This window comes from Glandiceps talaboti, chromosome 14, assembly GCF_964340395.1.
Source record: "Glandiceps talaboti chromosome 14, keGlaTala1.1, whole genome shotgun sequence".
NCBI lineage: Eukaryota > Metazoa > Hemichordata > Enteropneusta > Spengelidae > Glandiceps > Glandiceps talaboti.
In genome coordinates this window covers 18940476-18953658 of record NC_135562.1, presented here as the reverse complement: position 1 = coordinate 18953658, position 13183 = coordinate 18940476, and the positions used below count along the sequence as shown (strand labels likewise).

At 35.9% G+C, this 13183-nt stretch overlaps 1 protein-coding gene across 1 annotated transcript in view; it reads left to right on the top strand.

Moving 5' to 3' along the window:
* LOC144445383 (vesicular inhibitory amino acid transporter-like) overlaps positions 1-13183 on the top strand; it is a 29960-nt gene that overhangs the window by 4013 nt on the left and 12764 nt on the right. The window lies entirely within an intron of this gene.

Below are 13183 nucleotides of genomic sequence, written 5' to 3'. Positions count from 1 at the left end.
CTTTATTTTTTGTTGATTTGAATAGCATTTCACCTAAAATCTCACCCCATTGTATCATTTATTCTTAGTTCCATTAGCATAATAGCTATATTCGCCGACTTAGAGACAGTCTCGGCAATATCAGATATGACTTTCGCCCCGAATACTGGCCTGCTATCCCAGGGGACCAACTCGGTTTGTTTAGCAAGTTTCCTTTCTCCTCCACTGGGATTAAAAACAGGGCAGCATAGATCGTGAACTCTGTTCTCAGCTTGTCGTAATCTGATTTGGAGGGCACTTGCAAATCTTTCTGTCATCATTGCAAGTAGTATCATCATTAGCGATCGCTGTTAAGATGAGACGAGATAGTCTGTGAGAGGATAGTTTTATTGAAGTTCGATTTAGAAAAGTAACGAGTAAATTACCTTAGTTCTCTTGAGTAGTCTCCGAGGATCGACAAGTACTTGCCCATGTCATCATGCTCATTCGGTAGATCTAAAAACAATGCCGCTGGAAATGAAGCGATAGAATGCCAAAATGTTTCATATTGACTGTTTTCCTTTGAAGGGATACGACACGAACTGAAATACAAACGTGTTTTGATTTTCAATTAGCTTCCATGAGACGGAAATCCCAATCCATTTTGTTATGTTCGATATTTGTAATTGCACACGTAAACCAAAGTAAGAATGTACACGCAACTATTGCTTTGGCGATAGTGGAGGGAATATTAAAACGTTTTCTTCGGGAGTAGCATATTTATTAAGAAATATGAAAGAATCAAGAAATAAAATAAGTGAACTTTGACCTTAAACATTAACTTTGTTAGGAGGAGAAATCCTGGGATACACTAACAATTTGTTTGGTGACAGTGGGGGGAATATTCACATTTTTTAAAGAAAAAGTGAAAGATCAATGAAATGAATTAATGCTGACCTTCACAGTAATATAGATCGCAGAGGGAACTTTTCAAGCAAAGTTGGTGTTTTGTTTTAAAAATCTGTTAAAATCCAACTTTTAGGATATATTGTTTCTGCAAATTTAATTCACGAAAATTCTAAGAAATTCTCAGTGAAGACAGACCAAGGGAAAGAAAAGTAGTGGACAACATACAAGTTTTTCCTCATAACTCAAAATACTATCAAACTTGAATTATACCTTTTTCAATATGGCCGCCAAATACTGCGTTACCACTATGCGAAAACAAAACGTTATAATGTATCTTCACTTGTCTATCCGATATCGCTACAAACTACTTTCCACCACCCCTAGATATCTCAGGTTATACTCTACCTAGTCATAGCTTGCTTGGCTGTGACATCCGAAGCGAAGTATTTATCACCGCTGGCGCTTCGAGGTAGAAAACTATCATCAAAGTCCCAAACTATGACTTTGCTAACTCTCCCTGTATGTTATGAATGGATGATGGAAATAGTTTTCCCGAATGCCCTGTTTTGTATGTATTATTACAAATATACCAGTGATTATTTGCATCAGTGCGTGTGCATACCATTTGCACTACACTGTAATAGCATACCCGTATGAAAATGAGCGCGCGATTGTTCCATGTTAAAGTCACATGACTGCATAGTTGTATTTGGTAAAGGAAAGTTGTCGTTTTGGATTGACACGAGTAATGTCAATGGAACCTCGTGACCCCCGTTCTGTGACATGCATGATGTGCGAGTGCCACCTGGTTACACGGTATTTTCGGGTTTGGATCATTATCATTCGTGCTGGCAATGTTTTCTGCTACACTTTCATGAGCGAGGCAAGTGGAATTACGGACACAGAGAAGACCTCACACAATTGTGCAAATGTCCGGAGAACACCATTATGCTAAAGCTCCTAGGTTATGAGTGTTATGCCATATCTTAACGTGATTAGCAATGCATACAAACTATACCTATACACTTTCGTCAGATATTTTCAGGGTTTAAGATTATTAGAATATTAATTACAAATAAAATATCAGTCATCTTTGATAGTGTCTGATCCATGTAAATGCGAGCGAACTTTCTAATTTATGCGACTTTACAAAAAAATGTTATCTTGAAAGAGACAACAGACAAATAAACCTTACCCCCCATGAATACTTCAAATTACTATACCAGCATTTCATTTCTGAACCAGCTAGTTAGCCAGACAAATAATAAACTAAACAATCAAACAAACAAACAAACAAACAAACAGTACCAGACACATCACAAAACAAAACAGACTTACAGGTACACATTTCGTGGACAATAAACCAAAATATGATGCCTGAGAAGGCAGGGGCAAGAACGTGTATTCTACCTGAGTAAGACATTGCATAAAGAACGAAAACTGTTTTGACATTTTCTGTGGTGAATTATTGCTTGTAAGATATGACTAAGATAGCAGTCATATAGGAGCTAGGTTTATCATTTCTAAGTAACGTTATGGCAGTTCTATAGTCAGATAAGACCATGATATATTAATGTCACTGTGTGACGTACTCTGTGTGTGTGACTTATACCTAGATCGTGTCCGTAATTTAGTACTCTTTCCGCCAAGCACGAGTTAAGGTTTTCTACATGACTTGAAAAAGTGTACAGGAAATGACGTTTTAAAATGCAGGGAACGTACGTTGTCAACACTTTTAGAGACTATGCCTAACCAGAAAAGCAAATGATAGATAGAAAGTTCTCTTCTGTTGTCGTATTGGAAACGCACCTGCATATCTCAAAAGCAGGAAATGGTGCCATATGTTTGTGTGATGGCTCTAATTGTCACTGGTAGCTGCTGGAGGTAGGTTCCATATACAATATGCCGCGCTTCTGAAAAGTGTATCGTTTCCGGTTGCACCATATAGAACAAAACTGTCGATGACATCAAATCTACTTCACTGTGTGGATGAAATAAAAGTTTGATCTTGTAAAGTAGTTTATTGGAGAAAACGTCACACCACTCGTCTCTCTTACATTGTGTAAGGACAACAAACAAACAAACACACACACACAAAAAACAACAACAACATACAAACAAAGCAAACAACACAAAAAAGAACAACACTGTACAACAATTTGATAACATTACAAATGGAATAATCTGATCTGTAACTTTCCGTGTGTTTATTTCTGTGAACATGGAGCCATTTCTGTCATTTCACGTATTTTCACTTTGCACTTGCAATAAAAACAATTCATAAAACCAAACGCTGACATCAGTTCCACTTCACAGTATACACGAGGCGTAAGACTGAGAATTTAACGTATAATGCGGCTTGGAAGTAATAAAAAGTCAACTATCTTTTACTGTCACTTTTTAAAAAAGAAAACACAATCCTATTCTCAGTTAAAAGCAAGGAAAACAATAGTGGTCACCTTGCAAATGTTTGACATGGGTGTCAAGAAGCGATCAAAGGCAAACAATTTTAGTAGTATTCAAAATGGCCTCCGAATACTGAGTTAATAATCACTGTATGGAAATAGGATTAAAACAAACGATTGCTGATTTCCTAGAAACCAAGTAAGGCAGCCCCAAATTAGCGTTTTTTCTCCGAAGGTGCCAGGAACAAGAATACATGTATCAGAGTTTGAAATATCTAGAGATAATTAAAGAATGTATGTATGTATGTATGTATGTATGTATGTATGTATGTATGTGTGTGTATATGTATGTATGTATGTATGTATGTATGTATGTATGTATGTTCGTAATGTACGCACGTACGCACGGGTGTATATGTACATACGTAAGTACGTAAGTTTGCATGCATGTATGTAAGTATATCATTTTCAACATACAGAGATAGTATCTGTAGCACTGTTCGATATATTCGATTGTGATATTACTTGGGAATTCACTGCCTAACGACTCAATATTACCCGAAGCTAAGACGCACAAATCTCGACGAATCGACTCTCAGCTGATAGAATCAACTCAAGGAAAGTGGTAGTGGACGAGATAATTGAATAGAACCATATCTAACGCTGTGCTACAATTGTTATCCAAACAATTCACTTGAGACAGCTGTGTATCGATTTCGTTTTTCTATCAGTTTTAATTTAGATATATCACGATTGATTTTATACATGAAGTTCAAGGAAAAAAATTAAATGTCAGATCTTACCATTTAGTATTCATTTTTTAGATTTCTAAATGTGAAATGTCATATATATTCATAGGAGTGTAGGCATAGGAAACATTATGATTCGCCAAGACCTAGCTTTAAGGTAGGCTTTGTCAAGTCGATACATGTTCCTCTGTTGCTTAAAATCTACAAGTACGATCACTACGATTATACTTGGTTGTCAAGGATACGAATTCTTTATCTTGATCCTTTAGCCGTATGTCCATTATTTATTGTTAGACAACGATTTCAGAAATGTTTCAGTAATATATGTTTGGGTAACAATGGGACCAGTCTGGCATATATACATTCAATGCATACATACATACATACATACATACATACATACATACATACATACATACATACACCCTTTACCTCACCTCCCTCCCTGCCTGCCTGCCTGCCTACCTACTTGCAATTATAATAATAAACTTACCGAAACTAATCTTTTGGGGCATTCATTCCGGTGCAAGTTCTTTTAACTAGATGATTTCTAACTTTCCCGTTTGTTTGAATGTGTTGTTTATGACTGTGATATTTCAAGTTAATCTACTTCGATCTTTAAAATCTCACACTTCGATCACGAGTATAAAGAACAAAAGCGCATTCAGACTATCTACACTACTTCGTCATTTATAGTACGTGATGTGTACAAGGTTTGTTCTTTACATCTCAACTCCGAGGAGAGGAATGAAACAGCAACCAGTACCACAAACCGACTAACTTGATAAGTACAATTTCACAAGAAAACGTGACATGACTGCATAAAACAGTTTCAAGAATAAATCATGAAATAACGAGTGAAGCTTCCTTCAAGTGCATTAGTAGCTTAAAATGAAAGAATAACAATCGCAGGTATGTCAGCAACAATGACTAGCTCCAAATCTAAAATCGGAAAGACAAAATCGTGATGTAAAATAAATAAACTGTACGTGAATTTCGAAGTGTTGCTGAAAATAACTCATAGAATTACACAAGAATTGTTTGAAGCTTGTCCGGGAATACCAACAAGAAATAAAATGATTTGAAGGCAGGGAAACGAAAACAGTAAAACCAGATTGTATTACATGGTATATAACGAGTAGTCACATGCAGAGACATAAACGATTTATATCCTTCATTTTAGATCTCAAAGTACATAATTATATGGGGCATGAAAACGAGCGGGGATTTCAGAACATATATTATCGATGACCACGATATTGAAAAACAACATTACGATATTTTGTATTCTATTGACTTTGATCTTTTTAATGATAAATTTATGACTGTGGGGCATGTGATGATGTGAATATTGTCTCAGAAATTGTAAACGTTCTTAAATTGAAATTTAAGCATAATTAGATGATTTAAATAAAAGTAATTTTACATAAACAAGATATTTTAAAATTTATGAACTATTTAGAATCAAATCAAAGCAACCTAAAAGGTATGTCATATGGTAGTATTGACTTAATATCGAAAACATTATAAGAATTCCAGCCCTTACTGGATATTATTCAACCCGTTTTATTAGTGCGAGTTCAAGGATTATTAATTGATAATGGGAAAAAAGATAATGTGGAATTAAAGGCGTCACCACTTTAACTTGTAGCCGAAGAGCATCTAAACTAACGAGCGTTTAGGAGGAAACAACGGGGTATACATTTAGTCAAAGGAAAAAACGTTCATTTTCCAATTGGATATAGTGAATGAGAAATTCTATTCGTGACATTTACTTCTAAAACTGTATATAGTTTTACTCATTTGAAAAATATTGAGTTGTATTTTCAACTTTGCTTTGGCAGTGTTTGCAGCTGTTAAGCGGCAGCTGTGCAATTCTTCGATGTATGTCTTAGCAATGAATCATACCATTGACCAGGGTTAGTTTTAGCCCTTGGCAGTCAATTTCAGATATAATGATTCAATATCAATGCAATTTATCCGGCATATTTATTTACCGTGAAATTACGTGGGAATGAAGCCATTGAGGCTTTTAAAGACCCCTTATTGTTCTGAGATGGTTATCAATACACGCTTTAAAATGATTAATTGATATCTTCATTGGCGAATTCCATTCAGATACTTTATTTTCTCCCTCTGTGTACCAGCTATGTTACCATTGCTGTAATAGAGGTATTTTCCACAGCCATGGATCAGCTATGTACACATACGTGTACCAGCTAAATGAGCAAAGTTGCCTGGATGTGAACAAAATGGTTATTACAGTGAATGATTCCAATATAGCTTTAACTTGGGCGTGCAGATCACAGCTAATGCATGGTACAGAAATGTGTAGAAATATTCTGGCATAGAGATGATGTTCTACTCCATGTAATAGCACGTGATACTTTTACACGCCTTGTAGTAGGGCCGTGGAAAATTATATCCTGTGACGGGGCTGCGATGGATATGGCAGGTGCATGGCTGGGTTCGTATCACTAAGATGTGGCCACACCCTATCATAAGGAGATGCACATCCTAGTTCTAGTACATTATGTGCAAGGTTCCTTGTGTATGCCTACATCATCTATATATATCCACATGCCAAATACCACGTTCCTTTTCTGCACGTGTCGTGGCTATCTATTCATGTTCAGGGCGTCGAATATCACTTGGTCGTCTTTATAAAGAGTAAATTACGACGGAATGTTGTAGAGGTTGGCTCATTAACACACGTTCCAGGGCAAGCATGAGGGGATATTTTGCATAATATATCATAGCCTATTAAAAATCAAGTCTAGAGTATCATGTTATGCATATTGTTACAACAAAAAAATATATATCCAGTATGTATGATGTTTCTATGTTCTGTGTACTGACTACAGGCAAAAATTAGACTATAGTTATATACAGACTGTAACACATTAAATCGGCAACATAAAAGGAACATTGCGATAAAAGACAACAATTTGGATTTATAGGATGTTGCTTAATAAAACAAGAACTGTTGACATATTACGACATACATGACAGACCGTCATTAAAACTTAGGAAGAGGAACCTCTAGTAAGGCAATATAATCTAAATATAGCAATACTCGAGTACTCAAGTTTGAATTGAGTGACAGCGGTAGAGTGATTCTGGCCTTTATAATAACCTTGCTAATATCCTGGGTGTCATTAAATGAGTTACATTGGTAAACTGGTACGACGGAATGTTGAATGACGTCATTAGAGGCGCAAAGGATCATGGGGCAAACTATGGTTTGTTGAACTTGAATTGAAGCATTATTTTATTTGAAGAAAAACAAGCCAGAATACTGATATAACGGAGAGTTCCTAACCTATAATTTGTAAAAATTGCAATATTAAACAATCAAGTGAACTGACTTCGTCAAAATAATTACTTCGTTTGACAAGTAAATTAAACACAAATTGGCTTGTTCTTGACAAATCAGGTACAATTCATAGTTTTCCGATTTTATGGCGCCAGGAAAACTAAATGGAACAAACTAATGTGGGTTATTTTGTTCCTATGTCTATATGTAGTAAATTGAATGCATGGGTTTTTGACCATGAGACAAATTACCACAAGTCTTAACACTGTACAGGCCTCGGAAATAGAAGTTATTATTCTGTTCACGAAAACCCCAATCCGTGGTCATTATCAGTTGAAATCGGGAACAAGAAAAGCAGGGGTCACCATACAATTTCGAATTCTCTGATATAGAAATCTAAATGATGTCAAGATTAAGACATTTTAGAATCTAATATGGCAGCCATATACGATAAGTTTATGAAACAATGAAAGGGCAAACTTTCATATGATATTGCAATATTTAGAAAGATTAAGGGACAGTCAGACAGGCAGACAGACAGACAGACAGACAGACATAAACATACAATTAGACAGACAGACAGGCAGGCAGGCAGACAGACAGACAGACAGACAAACAGAGAAACATCACTGTCACAGTATACCTACACTTGCTAGAGGAAAAAATAATGCCAAGCGGTAATGAGTATTCTATATCAAAATTCAAATTCATATGTCAATAAGTATGTGTTCTTTTTCATAAATAAATAGCTTATTCATTTACGATTGCTTTTCATCCTCAAACAAGTTTATTAATGTATAAAAATAGGCTCCACTGAAATCATGTTGTTTTGAGTCCGTTTACTATCCAAGTCCATTTACTTCATTTTGTATAAATAGCATACAATAATGTTTAGTTCTCGTCAGCACCACTCCACTACCGTATCATACACCTTAGTTGCCAAAAATGTAGAAAGTAAAATGTGTGTGGCAGAATGGACTGTTTGCTTGATTGACACATTTTGCGAAGAAAATACAATTGTTGTAAAATCACACAGACCTCATGGCTGTAGCTGTCCACGATAAGCCGCCACGTTCGTTGCCTGTGCCAAATAAATACGTTCCTGCTTCTGACAACTTCATTACACATTTGTCAAGGAATTGTGGACCTGTGTTTGAACTTGTGAACGCAATAATAGCTACTGTATCACAGAAGAATACTGCAGTCACTTAAAAAGCTTTTCAGTAGGAAAGCTAAAGTAAACCTTGCCACCGAGTGACAGAACCATTTCATCAAAGCCATCGAAACAAAAGACCGATAATAACACGATTCCTTGCTATCTGATATCCATCTCCTGTATTAACTAATCCTAGGGCCATATGAAAGTTAATTCAATTTCCCATGGTGGTGGCAACAAGAAAAAGCAATCAACAGCCGAGAATCATGGAAGCCGATTTTGGTTGTCTAAAATGGCAGATAAGTGTTTGGCCTCCGGGTTGTGGACTCTAGCTTTCAATACATTGATTGGGAATTGCATCTGCTGTTATGATGCTGCGAACGGGAACAATGTCAAGTGACGGTTTCAAAAGGTTCTGGGAGACAAGATAATCTCCTGGTGAAACAAATCGTTATATTCTATACATAGTTCAAATAGTCAGCATGTTACAGCTGTTATAATTCACTTGTCATTAATGCATGGTACACTATTACTCCCTATGATAGCCGTATTCCACTAATATTGATCACAAAACACTCCTTGGTTTTTCTTTGGTGCCCTCCACTGCACAATCCCAATATGTCACACTTAGCTTTTCACCAGATTTCAATATGTAAAAGATAATTTACATTAATGGGACGAACTTAAACTTAAACTTCCAGGATAAAAAGTACCCAGAAACTGGGGTTTCTGACTAGTCATGTCATGATTTCGCATTGTAGAAATTTTGTCAAGAAACATTAATTTTATAACTATATATATCTGTGTGTGTGTGTGTGTGTGTGTGTGTGTGTGTGTGTGTGTGTGTGTGTGTGTGTTTTATGAATATCCATTCAGCATCTTTCCCCTGGAGGGGCGTTACCCTTCAATAATTAATCATTTGTTTTCTGTGGTACAATTATTGTCTACTAGAAGTTCTTATATTTCTCTGGATAACGACTACTCGCTAGATTATATTATATTACATATCTTCGTAACATACCTAAAATATCATGTGTTTAAAAAATCTTACCATTTTGTAGTGTTATGTGTTGCAACTAACGCATGTTTAATATGCCCAGCTGACTGTATTTTAGCTGTACAGTATGTTTTAAAACATCTCAGACAAAAGGATGTGCTATTGATAAAAGTCGTAATGTCAATAGAGCAGAAGTTAGAAAATGTACTCAATGTCTGAAAAAAAGGAGAAACAGCTTAAGTTTCGTCGGGATTCTTTCCATTTCATAGGCCATAGGTTATGTGAGATGAAAGGAAAACAAAGGTAACAAAAACCGCCGGTGAAATACACAGCGAAGACATTGTAGCGCTGCTTCGAATATTTACCTACGTGTTTAAGTGGCCAATTCGTCCCTATATTCCGAGTGTACTACGTTTGTCCAGCTGTCTCAGGTCCAATTACTCTGTCAAACATAATCAAATCTATCGAGTTAATTCAATCTCGACGACAATTTTTAAATATTTTATTGCATCTTGCCTATCTCGTTTGCCAATCACTGACGACAGCGAAAAGACAGCAAGGTTTGAACTATATAGAAAGAAATCGATTTTACAACTTCATAAGTAATTAATAGTCGCCTTGGGCTAAACCTGTACCCTCAACATATGCTGTTCTAAAATTAACAGTAGTTATCTCGTTTGTCCGACGTCTTATTAAAATTGACGATTTCCTGTCATTTTATGTTCGATAAATTGTTATCCATTTATAATTTGACACTACACAGCTGCAATTGTTTGCGTACAGTTCGTCTGTTTGTCAATTAAGTAATGCAAATATTACTGCTGCCTAAACGCAAGTTACTTCATAGGAGTTTATGCGGTATGCGTTGTATGAAATAACTTCAGCTTTAATCCTAAATTCTCAACAAAAGTAACTTTTATGTCGTCCCCTGAATTGTTTCAGTAATACCACAGCACGTAAAACCAAACTATTGTTTATTTTAAATACACCACATTCATAGACCATTTGTAAATTTTATGCTTCTCGCTGGAGGTCTTATTTTACTTAGCCTAATTTCGCTTTGTATGTCATCAGCAATTTCCTAGTAATGCTGCACTGCACTATTATTATTATTTGGATCAGACAGCCGATAATATGTTTACTAAAAATTCCAAAATGTCAATAATCAGACATTACGCATATTGATTAGAGGTCGTTGGCGCTATACAAGACAGTATATTTACCCACAGATGATTCATTAAGGTTCAGAGAGTACGATATTATGAGTAAGTCGTCATATCTAAGAATTTATTTATTTATTTATTTATTTATTTATTTATTTATTTATTTATTTATTTATTTAGATAAAATAAGTTTTAGGTAGTAAAACTTTAAAACAACAAACACACAATTCCAGTCGAGTGTACCTGATGCTGCATGTTTAACATTAGACTATAGTTGTTATAGTTTCTTGATATGTAATATTTTCCTTTACATATCGATATTCCTAACACTTTCAAAATTCAGTTTTATCTTAATAAAATGATCTCACGCCGTAATTGGATATTACTCCCAACAATTGTCTTCGTTAAAACATAGAAAACAGCAGACGAGATGAGTAGGGACAAAACTCGTAGGTCACTGCACTGGCATAATTTTCGAAAATTGGTCAAAATAATGGCGATTTGGAAGATTTTATTCCTATTTCGAACACCGCAGAACAAGAAACCTATGGAGACATGGATTGTCGTGACATGTATATTGGACGATAATTATTTTATGTTCAAAGACAATAATTTGGCTTTGTGAATGGTATAATTAACATTATTTAACATCTGAATCCCAGTCTATTAATATTTAACATCTGAATCCCAGTCTATTAATATTTGACTTTATTCACAACATTGAGTAGACTTACAACTTTTAATATCGGGATTTTGTTGAAAAACTATGTTACACTCGAAGTACAATCTGCGCTGCTAGTTGATATTCACTTAATCCTGTCGTCTTTAACAGCACATTTGTACAGCATACAGTGGATTTCAGGTGTTATATTTACATTTGTAGACATGCAAAGTAACGATCCAACTTAAAGAGATTTCGAGTAATGGTTTTTAAATTAGATTAGTTAACGCTACTGATGTGATTTGTTTAATAATCAATTTCAAAGATAGACAACCACAGACACAACGATTCAACACTACGTAATTGAATGCTCCCTCGCCGTCTACGGATGTGATTACTCGTTCTCTTTGGGCAGATATTAATGTGTTTGAAATATGCCAACAGTTTGCAAAATAACACTGGTGGTAAGTTTACAGCAGTACATTGACGCCATCCTTTGCTACAGCTGATGCTATAGTAGAGTATCGTATATGCTGTAATGGAATAGTTTAAAGGGCAGAGAGAGAGAGAGAGAGAGAGAGAGAGAGAGAGAGAGAGAGAGAGAGAGAGAGAGAGAGAGAGAGAGAGAGAGAGAGAGAGAGAGAGAGAGAGAGAGAGAGGGGGGGGAGGGAGGGAGGGAGGGAGGGAGGGAGAGACAGACAGACAGACAGACAGACAGACACAGAGAGACAGACAGACAGACAGACAGACAGACAGACAGACAGACAGATAGATAGATAGATGGAGAGACAGAAATATGTGTAAAAGGAAAGTAAGGTAGAAAGTGAGAATTAGCAAAAGGTAAGGCTTGCAGAAAGGCAGACAGATACCAGAGATGAGAGAGGAAGAGGGAGATAAATGCAATTCTTCGTATGCAAGTTTTATATCGACGTCATTCACGGCATGCGGATATTGTACACGGTAACGATGCCATAAAGCTTTCTAGATAGAAATCATTTTTAATGATGTACGCAGTGTGTTCACAAAGTGGGAGACATAAGTACAAGCGAGTGATGTACCCAGAATAGATGACTTAATGGTCTTCTATGAAACGTGACCAACAAGCTAAATTCACACATTCTCACCGCTGTTATTTTTCATCACAGAACAGGACTATACGTCGAGGAGAGACCATGAACGTTTCATTCTATAATTGTCGTTTCTCCAAGCTATATAACTTGAAAAGATCATCCAGTATTCTAATAGAGAATATTTAGCTTATGAAAATAAAAGTCAACTACGTTGAGCATCGGTTACTTTCATTCACTTCAATTTCCGCACAAAAACGTACTACATACAGTCTTGCACGTTGTCAAAAGAAGCTGCAAAATTATGCAACAGTCTGTGTGTATCTATTTTCATGATGATAGTGTGAATGCATACTGGCGTTTTGTACCATGGAAGCTAAAGTCGTTGTCTGACTGAACAAAACTAAAATTGAAACAAGTCGCCCGACTCTGCAAATATCTAGCTAACATTTGTTTCATTTTAAGTATATTGTCTGGTTAACCAAATATCTTTAAGGTACTCACATTGTTAGATCTTATCACCTTGTGTGACAAAAATCTTATTAACATTGCTAAATGTTATCACCCGCAACAACATTTTAATAGATAGACACATTGACAGAATGTGTGTATTGTTACAATGTGTAAGATTTGACGACAACCTGTTAAGATTGCGATACTTCATGCAAAACAATGTTGCAATATTGATAGGATTTTTTGTAGACCAGACGATAGGAACAAACAGTGATAGCAGGAGCTTTGTCAAGCTAGGCGATAAAATGTAACACTGTTAAGGGGATTGGTGATGGGTAACAAAACGTTA